This window comes from Typopeltis vanoorti, chromosome 15 (assembly GCF_054136105.1).
Source record: "Typopeltis vanoorti isolate ZY-2024b chromosome 15, IOZ_Tvanoo_1.0, whole genome shotgun sequence".
NCBI lineage: Eukaryota > Metazoa > Arthropoda > Arachnida > Uropygi > Thelyphonidae > Typopeltis > Typopeltis vanoorti.
Genome location: NC_143563.1, coordinates 17,520,383 through 17,532,995, shown reverse-complemented (window position 1 = coordinate 17,532,995; position 12,613 = coordinate 17,520,383). Strand labels below are relative to the sequence as shown.

The following is a 12,613-nucleotide window of genomic DNA, read 5'->3' as shown; positions in this document are numbered from 1 at the left end:
TCCTACTCTGCTATTTAGATCCCCAACAAGGACCAACTTTTCATTGTATCAGTTGCTTTCTCTAAAGCATCAAAAATTCCTCCACGTCTACCTTAGTAGAACTTTCTCTGGCACCATAGGCACATATAAGTCTCATTGTCCAGTTCCCCATTCTGATATTTTCCCACATCACTCTACTTGAAATTGCCTGACATTTAAGAAGATTAGCCTCGTATTTAGTGTTGTATACTATGGCTACTCCTTTTTCTTGATTGTCATTCCCTGAATATAACATTTTGTATTTATTGCTCAGAAAGATCTCACCAGTTTTTGCTTTTTTTGTTTCAGTCATCCCTATTATATCGATCTGGTACTTATCCAGTTCCTCAGCTAGCTCCATTTCTTTGCCATTCTGGCTTCTTATGTTGATAGTACCGATCAGTGAACTCTGGTGATATTGAGTTGGGGTGTGTTAGGGTGTATTAATTCCATTATCTGACTTTTTGCTGTTTGACGTGGTTCCCTGGTGAAAACAACATTCTGTTATACATACATTCTTTTATATAGCTAAATTCAATAAACTGTTTACTGATCCCAAAAACTTGACAGACTTGCTGAATAAGCATGATATAGATATAAGTTCAGTAGAACAGTACCAGAATGTTATGAAATGTAGAGAATTTGTCAGTTAATGCTGATGTAATTAAACAAGAATTAGTTAAGGAAATCAAAGAATCCAACAGCGTGATTCTTTGATTTCCTTAATCTTCTTTTAGATGCTTCTACAGATATTTCAAATGAGGAAGAACTTGTTCTTTCTATGAGATACATAAATAAAAATAGAAACTGAAGAGGTATTTGTTTCCATAATTCCTCTTCAAAACTCAATAGCTATTTTTTATTCAGATATTTTGATATATTAGATTGTTAAATGAATAAGTTATTCTTGCTTCGGTTTAATCCTTTATCCTAGTGCAAGCAAACAAAGCTTGACCTGAAGTATTTTTGTCAGGACTGGGACAACTTGTGGTTAAGGTGGTATAAGTTCTCATCACTTGCTTGCCTATCTCCCAATTGTGTAAACTGGAGAATATGGAACTAAAACATAATCTATTAACTTGGATCAGGGGATGGTTGATAGACAGATATCAAAAAGTGGTATACAGTGAGTGTAAATCTGCCAGATTTAAGGTAACCAGTGGTGTACCTCAGGGTTCAGTCCTTGAGCCATTATTGTTCAATCTATACATTAATGACATCAAGTGGGGGGGGGTTTATCATTAGATTTTCAATTGTTTGCTGATGATGCAAAGATAGGCAAGGCAATCAGGGATGCTACTGATATTCAGAAATTACAAAATGATTTGAATAGACTGGAAATCTGGGCTAATGAAAATGGCTGTCAATTTAATGTTAGTAAGTGTAAAGTTATGCACTTTGGCGTGATTAGAGTTCCAGCAGCATATTATATTAGTGGGGTTATGCTACAAGAAACTGAAGAGGCAAGGGATCTTGGTGTATTGATGGATAAGAATTTAAAGTTCAAAGGTCACATAGCAAAAGTTGCAAATACAACTCAGAGGATAATTGGTATGTTGAAGCAAACCTTGATATGTAAGGATAAAGAAGTAATTTTGCCTCTTTATAAGGCTTTGATAAGACTACACTTGGATTACTGTGCACAGATTTGGTCTCCTGGGTTCCAAGGGGATAAAGAAGCTGTGGAAAGGGTACAAAGATTATATCCAGATTGTGGGATTTAGATTATGAGGACAGATTACGAGTATGTGGATTACAGACTCTGGTTAACAGAAGAAAGAGAGGTGATATGTTGAGGTCTATAAACTTTTGAATGGGTGTTATAGCATTTCAACTGATGAAATTTTTCGTTATATTGAAGGCAGGGAGAGAACACGGGGGCATCCATGGAAGTTAAATTTATTTGCAGTCAAGAAAGGGGTAAGAGCTAGTTTTTTCTTCCAGAGAGCAGTGAGTGAGTGGAATAATTTGCCCTTATGGGTAGTGAGTGCATCTAGTGTGAATGAATTCAAGGGTATGTATGAGAGCTAGGTTGGGTAATTTACAGCCTCCCTCGATGAGTCCTAGACTCCCTGGAGGTTTTAGATAATAATAATAAATAATAATAATGCAAAGCACATCTCCTTGTGGACATGTATAATGCTATGCATTAAGACACAGACCGATTTCGATCTTTATTGAGGTGCTGTTTAAGTAACGACCTCTCTAAAAATTAGACAATTCCGCCAGACCACTCCCTACAAGTGACAAAAGGACCGTCCAACTCAGCGGTGGCTCCACTCAGTGACATGCTCACCCCACCACCAAGCTGATCCATAATCTCAGCAGTGGCCTCACTCAGAGATAGGCAAAAACCTACCCCCTAGTAAAACCTCTCACATATCAGGTAAAGCAACCACTTCTGCACAAATGCACATCAGTGGGAGCCAGATCCAGAGGTGGTGATACCGAGGTAGAAGTAATGGAGAAGTCATGTTTACCTATACCAGTTGCCAAAAGGTTCACACCTTATTATTAAAATTCTCTGAATTAGAGATAAGTTGATGAAAGTTTTTTCACTTGGCTATGCTACATTATATATTTGGTTTAATCCTTTATCCAAGTGTAGGCAAACAAAGTTTGCGCCTGAAGTATTTTCAGGACTGGGGAAACTCATGGTAAAGGTGGTATAAGTTCTCATCACTTGCTTTAGTATCTCCCATAAGGTGTGACACCTTTTGGCAACTGGTATAGGTAAATATGACTTCTCCATTACTTCCACCTTAGTATCACCACCTCTGGGTCTGGCTTTACTGATGAGACCTCAATAACGGTTGAAACCAGTCTGGGTAGTGGCCCTTCCCTTAATATATAGCATTATACATGTCTGCAAGGAGATGTGCTTTGCATTATGGGAGATACTAAGGCAGGTGATGAGAACTTATACCACCTTTACCATGAGTTGTCCCAGTCCTGAAAATACTTCAGGTGCAAACTTTGTTTGTTTGCACTTGGATAAAGGACTAAACCAAATATATAATTGGTAGCATAGCCAAGTGAAAAAACTTTCAAGTTATTCTTGGCATGGAAGGGTGGTAATTGGTTAGTAGACATTGGTACAGATGGAACAGGAAACATGCTATAAAAACAATGGGCAAGTGGCAAAATTAGAGAGAAAGAGAGAGAGATGTGCTAGATCTTATATTAACACAATGTACTGGACATAATTTGAATATGGCTGTTTTAAATTCTATTAAAGACATTTCCTTTATTTCTAACATTCAAATGGTAGTAAAAAATTATATACTTTTTACCAGAATTTATCAAGAATTGGAAAAAGCAGCAGATTGTTAGAAGCAAAAATTCTGAAGTTCAAGTATCTGCATTCAATAAGATGGGTATGTAATAGAATGGAGCACTGACTGCACTTGTTAACAACTGCTCTGCAATGATATGCATGTAGAGGAAATATGCAATTGGAAAAGGGGATGATGCTGCAATATTAAAAGACCTGTTAAAGAAAATAAAGACATACTGCCTTTCAAAAAGAATTTGTTTTCTCTCAGATTTTTAAGATTTATTCAAACAACTATCACTGATTTTTCAAGAATCAGTGATAGTTGCTGATTTTATTATTATTAGGGCAAATTTTATTATTTAAGTTAAGGGATATTACATCCCATATTGTTTCTTAGCCGAAAAAGAAACTCAAAGAGTTTCATGCCGAATATAGAAACTATATAAAGTTCGGTGATTCCAAGCGTAAGCAAATACCTGGATAGCAGCAACTGACCCTTAAAGTAGTGCAAGCTGAGGCAACTCATAGCAAAGGTGGAGCAAGCTCTGATCACTATTCTTGATATTTACCCATAATGTGAACTTACCTCCTAGGAGCTGTATTACTGTTCTACATTATGAGAGAAGGTCACTACCCAGACTGGTTTCAACCTTTATTGAGGTCTCATCAGTGAGTAGGTAGACCTAGTTAATAATACCAAGTTTGTAGCAAACAGAACTTACATCCCTTCTATGAGGATTGCCAAGAGGTGTCTTAATAAATTACTAAATATATGAAGAGCCAAAGGCTTCAATTCTGCGACATAACTTATTTATGTCGTAAAATATTCTTATTCAGCTAAGAAACAATATGGGATGTAACATCCCTTAACTTAAATAAGTTGTCGCCGAATTGAAGCCTTTGGCTCTTCATATATTTAGAAATTTTATTATTATTATACTGCATCTCCATGGAGTCTGGAAACTCCTTGTGGGAAACCCACCTTAATATTTATAAACACAAAACCAATTATTCCTCTCCTTAAAACTCCTTTACTGTCGTGCACTCACAACTAATTCTAACAATTCATTCCACTCATTCACCACTCTCCAGGCAAAAATTCTAGTTCACACACACACACTGACCATAAGTCAAACAAAATTCTATGTGGACAGTACCTTAAAAGCGCATATAAAAATGAAAGAAGCCCCACAACTTCTTTAAGAGAAATTTTTAGATTACATAAATAATATAAGTGTATATAATGGTATATTCATGAATATTATTTCTGGGAAAACTCCCATGTTACTCCTCTTAACAAACTATTATATTTACAGCTATTTTGCCTGCTTCTGTTTAGGAGTGCCCCTGTTTAAATGTCATTGGCTTTTTACTCACGGATTCTTAGGGCATTGTAGATGTATATTTACCAATCTACCCTATATATATAAAATGATAAGCCTTTTTATGTAATGTTTTTTGTCAAGTTATTTGAAACATTTTGAAACTCAGGGGCTACCCTGAGTGTCGAGTCATCAGAATTCAAGGAGAACCAGCCTACCAGTCTGGAACCTGGGGGGATTGGGTGCTGTAGGTGCCAGGGGGCGGAACCTCCCTTTCGAAGACTCGACACTCAGGATATCCCCTGAGTGTCGAGTCTTTGAAATTCGAGTCATCAGAATTCAAGGGGAACCGGCCTACCAGTTCTGAACACAAAGGGGTTGGGTGCCACCTCCAAGGGATGGAGTCCCCTAGTAAATATATGTAGCATAAAGGAAGAGAAATTTACACATACCTTTTTTTGGGTGTTGTGGCTTTTCTTCTTTCTGCGATGTGCAAACTACTGCAGTTAGGGTGTTTTAGAAGGAAGTGTGTATGTGGTGGGGGGGGAATTTAGGCAATGTGAGAGAATTAAAATAGAAAATGGAAAAAAACAGGGTTTTTTTTGTATAATATATATATTATATTATTAGGGATGGGTGGAGCATTTTTTTATATAGGGTAGGAAAAGGTGAAAGGGGTTGAAAACAGCAACTGATTTTTAGAGGGAGGGGTGGGAAAAGGGGATTGACGGGAGTGCGGTCCGTTTCGACTATGCTTGGTCATCTGAACAAGACGTGTGTTCAGACGACAACCAAGCATAGTCGAAACGGACCGCACCCCTTCAACCCCCTTTTCCCACCCCTCCCTCTAAAAATCAGTTGCTGTTTTCAACCCCTTTCACCTTTTCCTACCCTATATAAAAAAACACTCCTCCCATCCCTAATAATATGATATATATATATATATATATTATACAAAAAAAAACAGGTTTGTATATTATTTCTGGGAAAACTCCCATGTTACTCCTCTTTATAAACTATTATAATTACAGCTATTTTGCCTGCTTCAGTTTAGGAGTACCCCTGTTTAAATGTCATTGGCTATTTACTCATGGATTCTTAGGGCATTATGAGTGTAGATGTACTAAAAAGTATATGTAGCCTAAGGAATAGAAAATTGCACATACCTTTTTCTGGGTGTTGTGGCTTTTCCTCTGTCTGCGATGTCGAGAACTGCAGAGTGTGTGTGGGGGGGGGGGCATCAGTAGGGCATCATAATGCCCTACAGGTTTTTTCCATTTTCTATTTTAATTCTCCCACATTGCCTCCCCCCCCCCCCCGACACACACACTTCCAAAACACCCTAACTGCAGTAGTTTGCACATAGCAGAAAGAAGAAAAGCCACAACACCCAGAAAAAGGTATGTGTAAATTTCTCTTCCTTTATGCTACATATATTTATTGATAAATATACATCTACAATGCTCTAAGAATCCATGAGTAAAAAGCCAATGACATTTAAACGGCACTCCTAAACAGAAGCAGGCAAAATAGCCGTAAATATAATAATGGTATATTCAGATAATGCATGCAGAGAACTATTTGAATGTTGAACATAAAATATTAAATAGATGAAGGAATAATGTATTTGATAAAAAGATTTAGTGAAAATGAATCAGAAATTGCCAAAGCTGTCTCAGTATTTTGGGTAAACATTTCAGGAATGATAATTAGAATTATCATTCCTGAAATATCAATAGAATTGATAGTTGTGGTTGGTACGAATGAATTGAAAGGAGATAAATTTTTTATGAGAGAGGACTTGAAAGTTTTGTTAAAGGTAGCGAAAGAAAAGAGTGACAGAGTTAGGATGGTGAGTCTGTTGCCACGGTACGACAGAGAGGAGTTTAGAAGGAGGGCCATAATCGCAAATGACTTTATGCGCAGGTTATGCAGATGGTGTGGAATGAGTTTGATGGGGGAAAGGATTTATACAAGAAGAATGGCCTGCATTTGAATGGATTTGGTGTGCTGAGACTGGAAAAAGTGTTGCTGAATGAAGTGAAAATGGATGTGCAGAACCAGGGAAACTAGAACTACCAAAGAGGGGACGGAAGTGGATATGCGGACATCAGTGAGAAGTTAAGTGTAAGAATGTATATAATGTACCCGAGCCATTACTAAGGACAAGTAATCAGAATGGGATAGTTAGAATAATGCATCAAGATAAGTGGGACAAAGGGACCACTACATTTCATGTATGCCAATGCCAGGGGTATTAGGAACAAGAAGGAAGAATTTTCGGCCTTGGTTGGCTCTTCGGGCCACAGGTTATTGGCATTAGTGAAACATGGCTGACGGAAGATGATATAGTTAGTGGGATAGAATGTGTAGGTTATAGTGTGTTTAGGAGGGACAGAGAAAATAAAATGGGGGGAGGAGTGTTATTGATGATAGCTGATGAACTGCAGCCAAGGAGAATTGAAGTTGTATTGCAGGATTGTGAAAAGACCTCATTTGAGACTATTTGATGTGAGATTGAGACTGGCAGAACAAAATATATAGTGGGTGCTGCTATAGACCAGGTGATGGAATAGATGGTGGAGATAGTATGCATAAACAAATTGATGAAATGAGTGGATGGAGAGTAATTATTATGGGGGATTTCAACTATGGTAACATTGATTGGAAGGAGGAGAGGACACATGTGAGGAAGAAAATGAATTTTATTCAATTATTAAGGGATAACTCTCTGAGACAGCATGTAAGTGAAAATACTAGGGGTTTGAGAGAGCTTGACTTGGTAATAGCATCTGAGAATTTGACTGTAATGAATATGACCATGTTGCCATGTATTTGTGAGAGTGATCATAAGGTCTTGACCTGGGAGGTGGCTAAAGGTGTGGAATTTTCGATTAAGACAGTGGAATTACCGTGCTGGCAAGTATGACAAGCTTAGGAGATTGCTTGGATCAGTGCCATGGCATGCAAGGGCTGGATGTCGATAGAGCATGGGAAGTGGTCAAGGAGAATTTACAAGAGGTTATGGCTGATTGTATACCTAGGGTCCGAATAGTAAAACAAGTAGTGGTTAAATGGATGAATAACACCATTAAGCTTAAGCTGCAAAAAAAAGAAACAACTGTGGAGGGCATTTAAAGAGAAAGGTGGCCTGCAGGCACATTGAACGGTATAAAGTGCAGGCCAGAAGGGTAACGAGCTTGGTAAAAGAAGCAAAAGCAGATTATGAAAGGAAACTAGCTATGTAAGCTAAAGAGAATCCCAAACAGTTCTTTAAATATGCTGCAAGCACAAAAAAAAAAAAAAAACTGTACACGGCAGAATGATTTTAAGGAATGCCGATGGTAAGGAGGTCACTGAATCAGTCGATATAGTGGAATTACTGAGCAAGCACTTTGCAAGAGTATATCATCCAGGTGGTGACATTGAAAAAATGAAGGAACCATTAGTTTATACGGGAATTGTGATGAATGAAGTGGAGGCGAATAGTCTATTACAGAACCTTAATGTGAATACATCTGTGGGATTGGATGGTATACCGTCACGGGTCTTACGTGAAGCGGCTGAAGAATTATCAGTGCCCTTGACCATGTTGTTTAATCTGAGTGTCAGGTCTGGTTTGGTCCTGAAGGTGTGGAAAGAGGGGAAAATAGTTCTACTGCATAAAGGAGGATCCAAGACTACTGTTGCAAATTACCGACCAATCAGCATATCAGGAATCGTTGTCAAGGTCTTGGAGAAAGTAGTCAAGGGAAAAATACAGATATGGATTGATGAAAATGAGATACTGTATGGGGGGACAGCATGGCTTTGTAAAGGGTAGATCATGCCTCAGTAACTTGCTCAAGTTTTATAACACAGTGATGGCTGAATTGGATAAGGGTAATGGGTTTATAGTGATACTGCTGAACCTGGCTAAGGCATTTGACAGGATACCACATGGAATTCTAATCTGTAAACGGCAACATATGGGAATGGATATAGGGGTGGTGAGATGGATAGGTGGGTGGTTGATGGAGAGATATCAGAGAGTAGTTTATTCAGGAGTAGAGTCCAAAAGATGGCCTGTGACTAGTGGTGTGCCACAGGGTTCTGTTCTTGAACCACTGCTGTTTAATTTGTTCATTAATGATATAGGGAAGGATCACCTAGGTTTCTTCTTGATGGGGAGGAGGTGGAGAGGATCCAGAGGCGAGTAACCAACATGATAGCAGGTCTATGGAATGAGCCTTATGAGAACAGGTTGAAGATTTGTGGGTTGCGGAAATTGGTTGATAGGCGAAAAAGAGGAGATATAATTGTGATATTCAAATTGCTTGCTAAAGGGTTTGTATAGGATTAATTCAGAGGATTTTTTTGCGATCAGGACTGGTGGCGGTGGGAGAACTAGGGGACATCTATGGAAGCTGGGCAAGAGTGTGGTTAGCAAGGGTGTTGGAACTGGGTTCTTTGCTTTTAGAGTGGTAAATGAGTTGAATAAGCTGCCAGAATCTGTTGTGGGTGCTATGACAGTGAGTGAGTTCAAGGCAAGGTATGATAAATACTGTGAGAATGTCGTATAGTTGTGTGGCCATGATGTTTAGGCCCTCCCTCGATGAGTCTAAGGACTTCCTGGAGTCACCTGTAATAATAATGAAAAAATAGTGTCAACAAATTCGGTGAATGTGAGTGGTAAGGAAGGATTTAAACATGCAAGACCTTTTTTGAAAAGATCAGTGAATAATAAGGACAGGTTTCCATTTCTCTCAAAACTGCTTGAAATTATAGCCATTATACCAACAAGTATATATCATACTGCTTCTCCATGGAGTCTGGAGACTCATCATGGGAGACCTATCCTAACATTTATAAACACAAAACCTATTATTCCTCTCCTTAAACTGCTGGTCTGGTTAGCCTAATGTTTAGCTTATTCGCTCTCCAGCCAAAAGGCTGTTGGTTCAAATCCTGCCATGGGCATGGATTGTTTGTGAAAATATTAGTGGTGGTGGTGGTGATGGGCAATAGATGGCGTTTGTGTAGGTGATGCAGTTCCCTGTAGTTGGTGGATTGAGTGGTGGAGGCTGAAAGTAGATGCACTCCCTCTCCTTGGATGTGTCACGTTAATAATAAAGTAGACATTGTATGAATGAGGTTTCAGTTAAATGAATCTAGTAAAAGGGAAGCTGAGATCATCAATGAATCTCTCCACCCTTCATGACTTATTGATCATACATATGTTTAGCCTTCTGTGCAACATTTTGTGGCAGATAAGTCAGTTAAGTGGTATTTTGCAACCAAGAAAATTCAAAATGGGGGCTATATGAAGCCCTTATGTAAATGAACTGTGTTTTTGGCAGCCTGTGTAGCTCAGTGGAAGTGGCGTTTGCATTCTCTATGCCAGCACTTCCCAAACTGTGGGCCGCAGCCCCCTTGGGGGCCATAAGTTATGTTGGGGGGGACCGTGAAATAATGAAAACAATTTAAAATGTTTTAAGACTAAGTTGATTTTTTTTTCATCTTAAAAGAAACGTATTTTAGTTTTATTATTTCTTTTTTGTTCTTTTTTATATTTTAATGGAAAAAAATCACACATTGGTGTTGGTTCACAAATTTTGCTTCTTGCGTATTTCGGTGATTAATGAATATTAGTAAATATATGCAAATTCATATAAGTTTCATTTCAAAGGTATTGATAAGAAACACAAAAAAGATTACAAACTCAAAATCTTGAATATAACCTTCTAACCTTCATCCAATGCCCACTGATACAACACTGCATTCATTCATACAATAGTTTTAGCAACATAATGGTCCTAAATCAATCAATACAGTGTTCGTAGGAACTGTTTATTTATAACATTTGCTCACTTGCATCGCTTTGTGTTTTGGTATTTTACTGTCGATTATACTGTTTATTAAGTAGCATTTTATTTTATTCTTGTCAATAATGGCAGAAAGGGTACTGCTGCTTCCAGCGTACAGGTAAAGATGCATTAACCTATTATAATAGATACTAATATTAAATTTAGTGACAGTAGTATACTGAACACTGAGATAGGCTATCTTAGTGCAAGTATGTCTAACCAATGTATAAGCTTATCTACAAGAATCAAGGTGTTCAGATATTTGAGACTCCAGTCTGCTTTGACAAGCAGCAAGGTGTGTTTTCTGAGTGATTTTATATCATATCATTTTCATGAATGCTTCATGAAACCTAATGTCTCCACTTTGAAAGGTCTTCGAAGACCCTGTAGCAGTCTAGAATTGTTGTCAGCAGCCCCAGGATATTTTTACAGGTATTACAAAATACAACTTTGTCTTTGTAGCACAATCACATGAATTCCTTGAGCCATTTGTCTTGAAAGGTATGTCACACCAGATTGTAAAAACAATCTGGTGTGACATACCTTGCATAAAGATGCATAAACCTGTTATATAAGATAGTAATATTAAAATTATTAAATTTAGTGACAATAGTGTCACTGAACACTGAGATAGGCTGCAGGATATCTTAGTGCAAGTATGTCTAACCAATGTATAAGCTTATCTACAAGAATTAAGGTGTTCAGATATTTGAGAATCTAGTTTGCTTTGGCAAGCAGCAAGGTGTGTGACATACCAGAAATTTAGTTTCTGGTATGTCACACCGGAAACTAAATTTCTGGTGTGACATACCTTTCAAGACAAATGCCAGATGGTATAACAGAATTCCTTCCTCCAGTGTTTTTAACACTTTCTGGTCTGTTCAATTCGCCCTCAGTTTTGCATCATTTCACAAAACGTATAGTTTTTCTTTTGTTTATTGTTCATATTGAAGCGTGAATTTATATAAATCCATAGATCATTTAATAGGAAATACAAGTAATAAAATTCACAAAAACAACAAGACTGTAGCACTCGTTGTGTAGCCAGACCCACTTTTCACAATGTACTCGACCACATGATCCAATCTTTGACTTGTCTTTGAAAAATAGTTTCATTTTTTAAATAAAAGTGTTAAAAAGACTTGCAATTATGTAAAATGTTCAAGTATTTAATTATACTTAAATTCATGTTGTGAACTGTGAAAATAAGCTAAGACTAATGCTGTATTATAATTGTGCACCTAGATCTATTATAGTATTTAATTAATTCGTGTGTAGAGGCTTAAGTGCTGTGAGGACATAATGTTGGAGGCTTAATGGATTTTTTACAACACTCAGAAAGGATTAAAAAAGAATTTAATACTTCCTACGAAAGATCAGCTCCCTCCTCTCTCTCTGCCTGGGGTTTACAAAGTGCCCTGTTCCTCTAAGCTGGCATACTTTGGACAGACAGGCAGATCAGCATCCATCCGCCTAGAGGAACACAAGTCTTACATCTCGTAGACAGGCTTATACGTTGGTTATGCATTATTAAAACACTTAAGGAATTGAACAACGTAGTTAAGGATATAAATTAAATTAAACTTTAATAAATATTTTCTGATATTTTGGCAACGTCACGTTGCCATCTTCTAAAGGAACTTACAAAAAAGTTACGTGCACGTAGGCACTACAACACAGAAACTGGTAATGAAGAGATGAAGCTATTGTTCTCCTAACAGTCCTGATGGTGCCCTCTAGCGGGCTAAGTAGGTGTTCTTGGCCGTTGGGCTGAAGGTCTGCTGATGTAGGCCTCCCAAATTTGGGGCAGTCGCATACAACCAAATTTGTTGAGGTTTGGAGAATTTCTTAGGGCTGAGGCTGATTCCATAAAGAGTCTTTCAAATTTGTATTTGCTACGGTGTATCACTGTAGCTTTCTTCCACCATATTCTGTGGCGTGTATCCAGAGCATGGTCCGCAAGCCCAGAATGACTGTATTTGTGAAAACGGATGTAGTCCTTGTGTTCCGAAATTCTGATATTTGCTGTCCTGCCTGTTTGGCCAAAGTAAGACAGTTTACAACTGCAAGGGACCTGGTAAACACCAGGTAGGTCTAGGGGAAGTGGTTGGTCTTTAGTGGAGCGGATAAGGGATGCCAATTTTCTGTAA

The 12,613-nt window shown here is 37.9% G+C and overlaps 1 protein-coding gene across 1 annotated transcript in view; it reads left to right on the top strand.

Moving 5' to 3' along the window:
- Positions 1 to 12,613, top strand: part of LOC150098426 (putative palmitoyltransferase ZDHHC24) — a 40,898-nt gene that overhangs the window by 14,338 nt on the left and 13,947 nt on the right. The window lies entirely within an intron of this gene.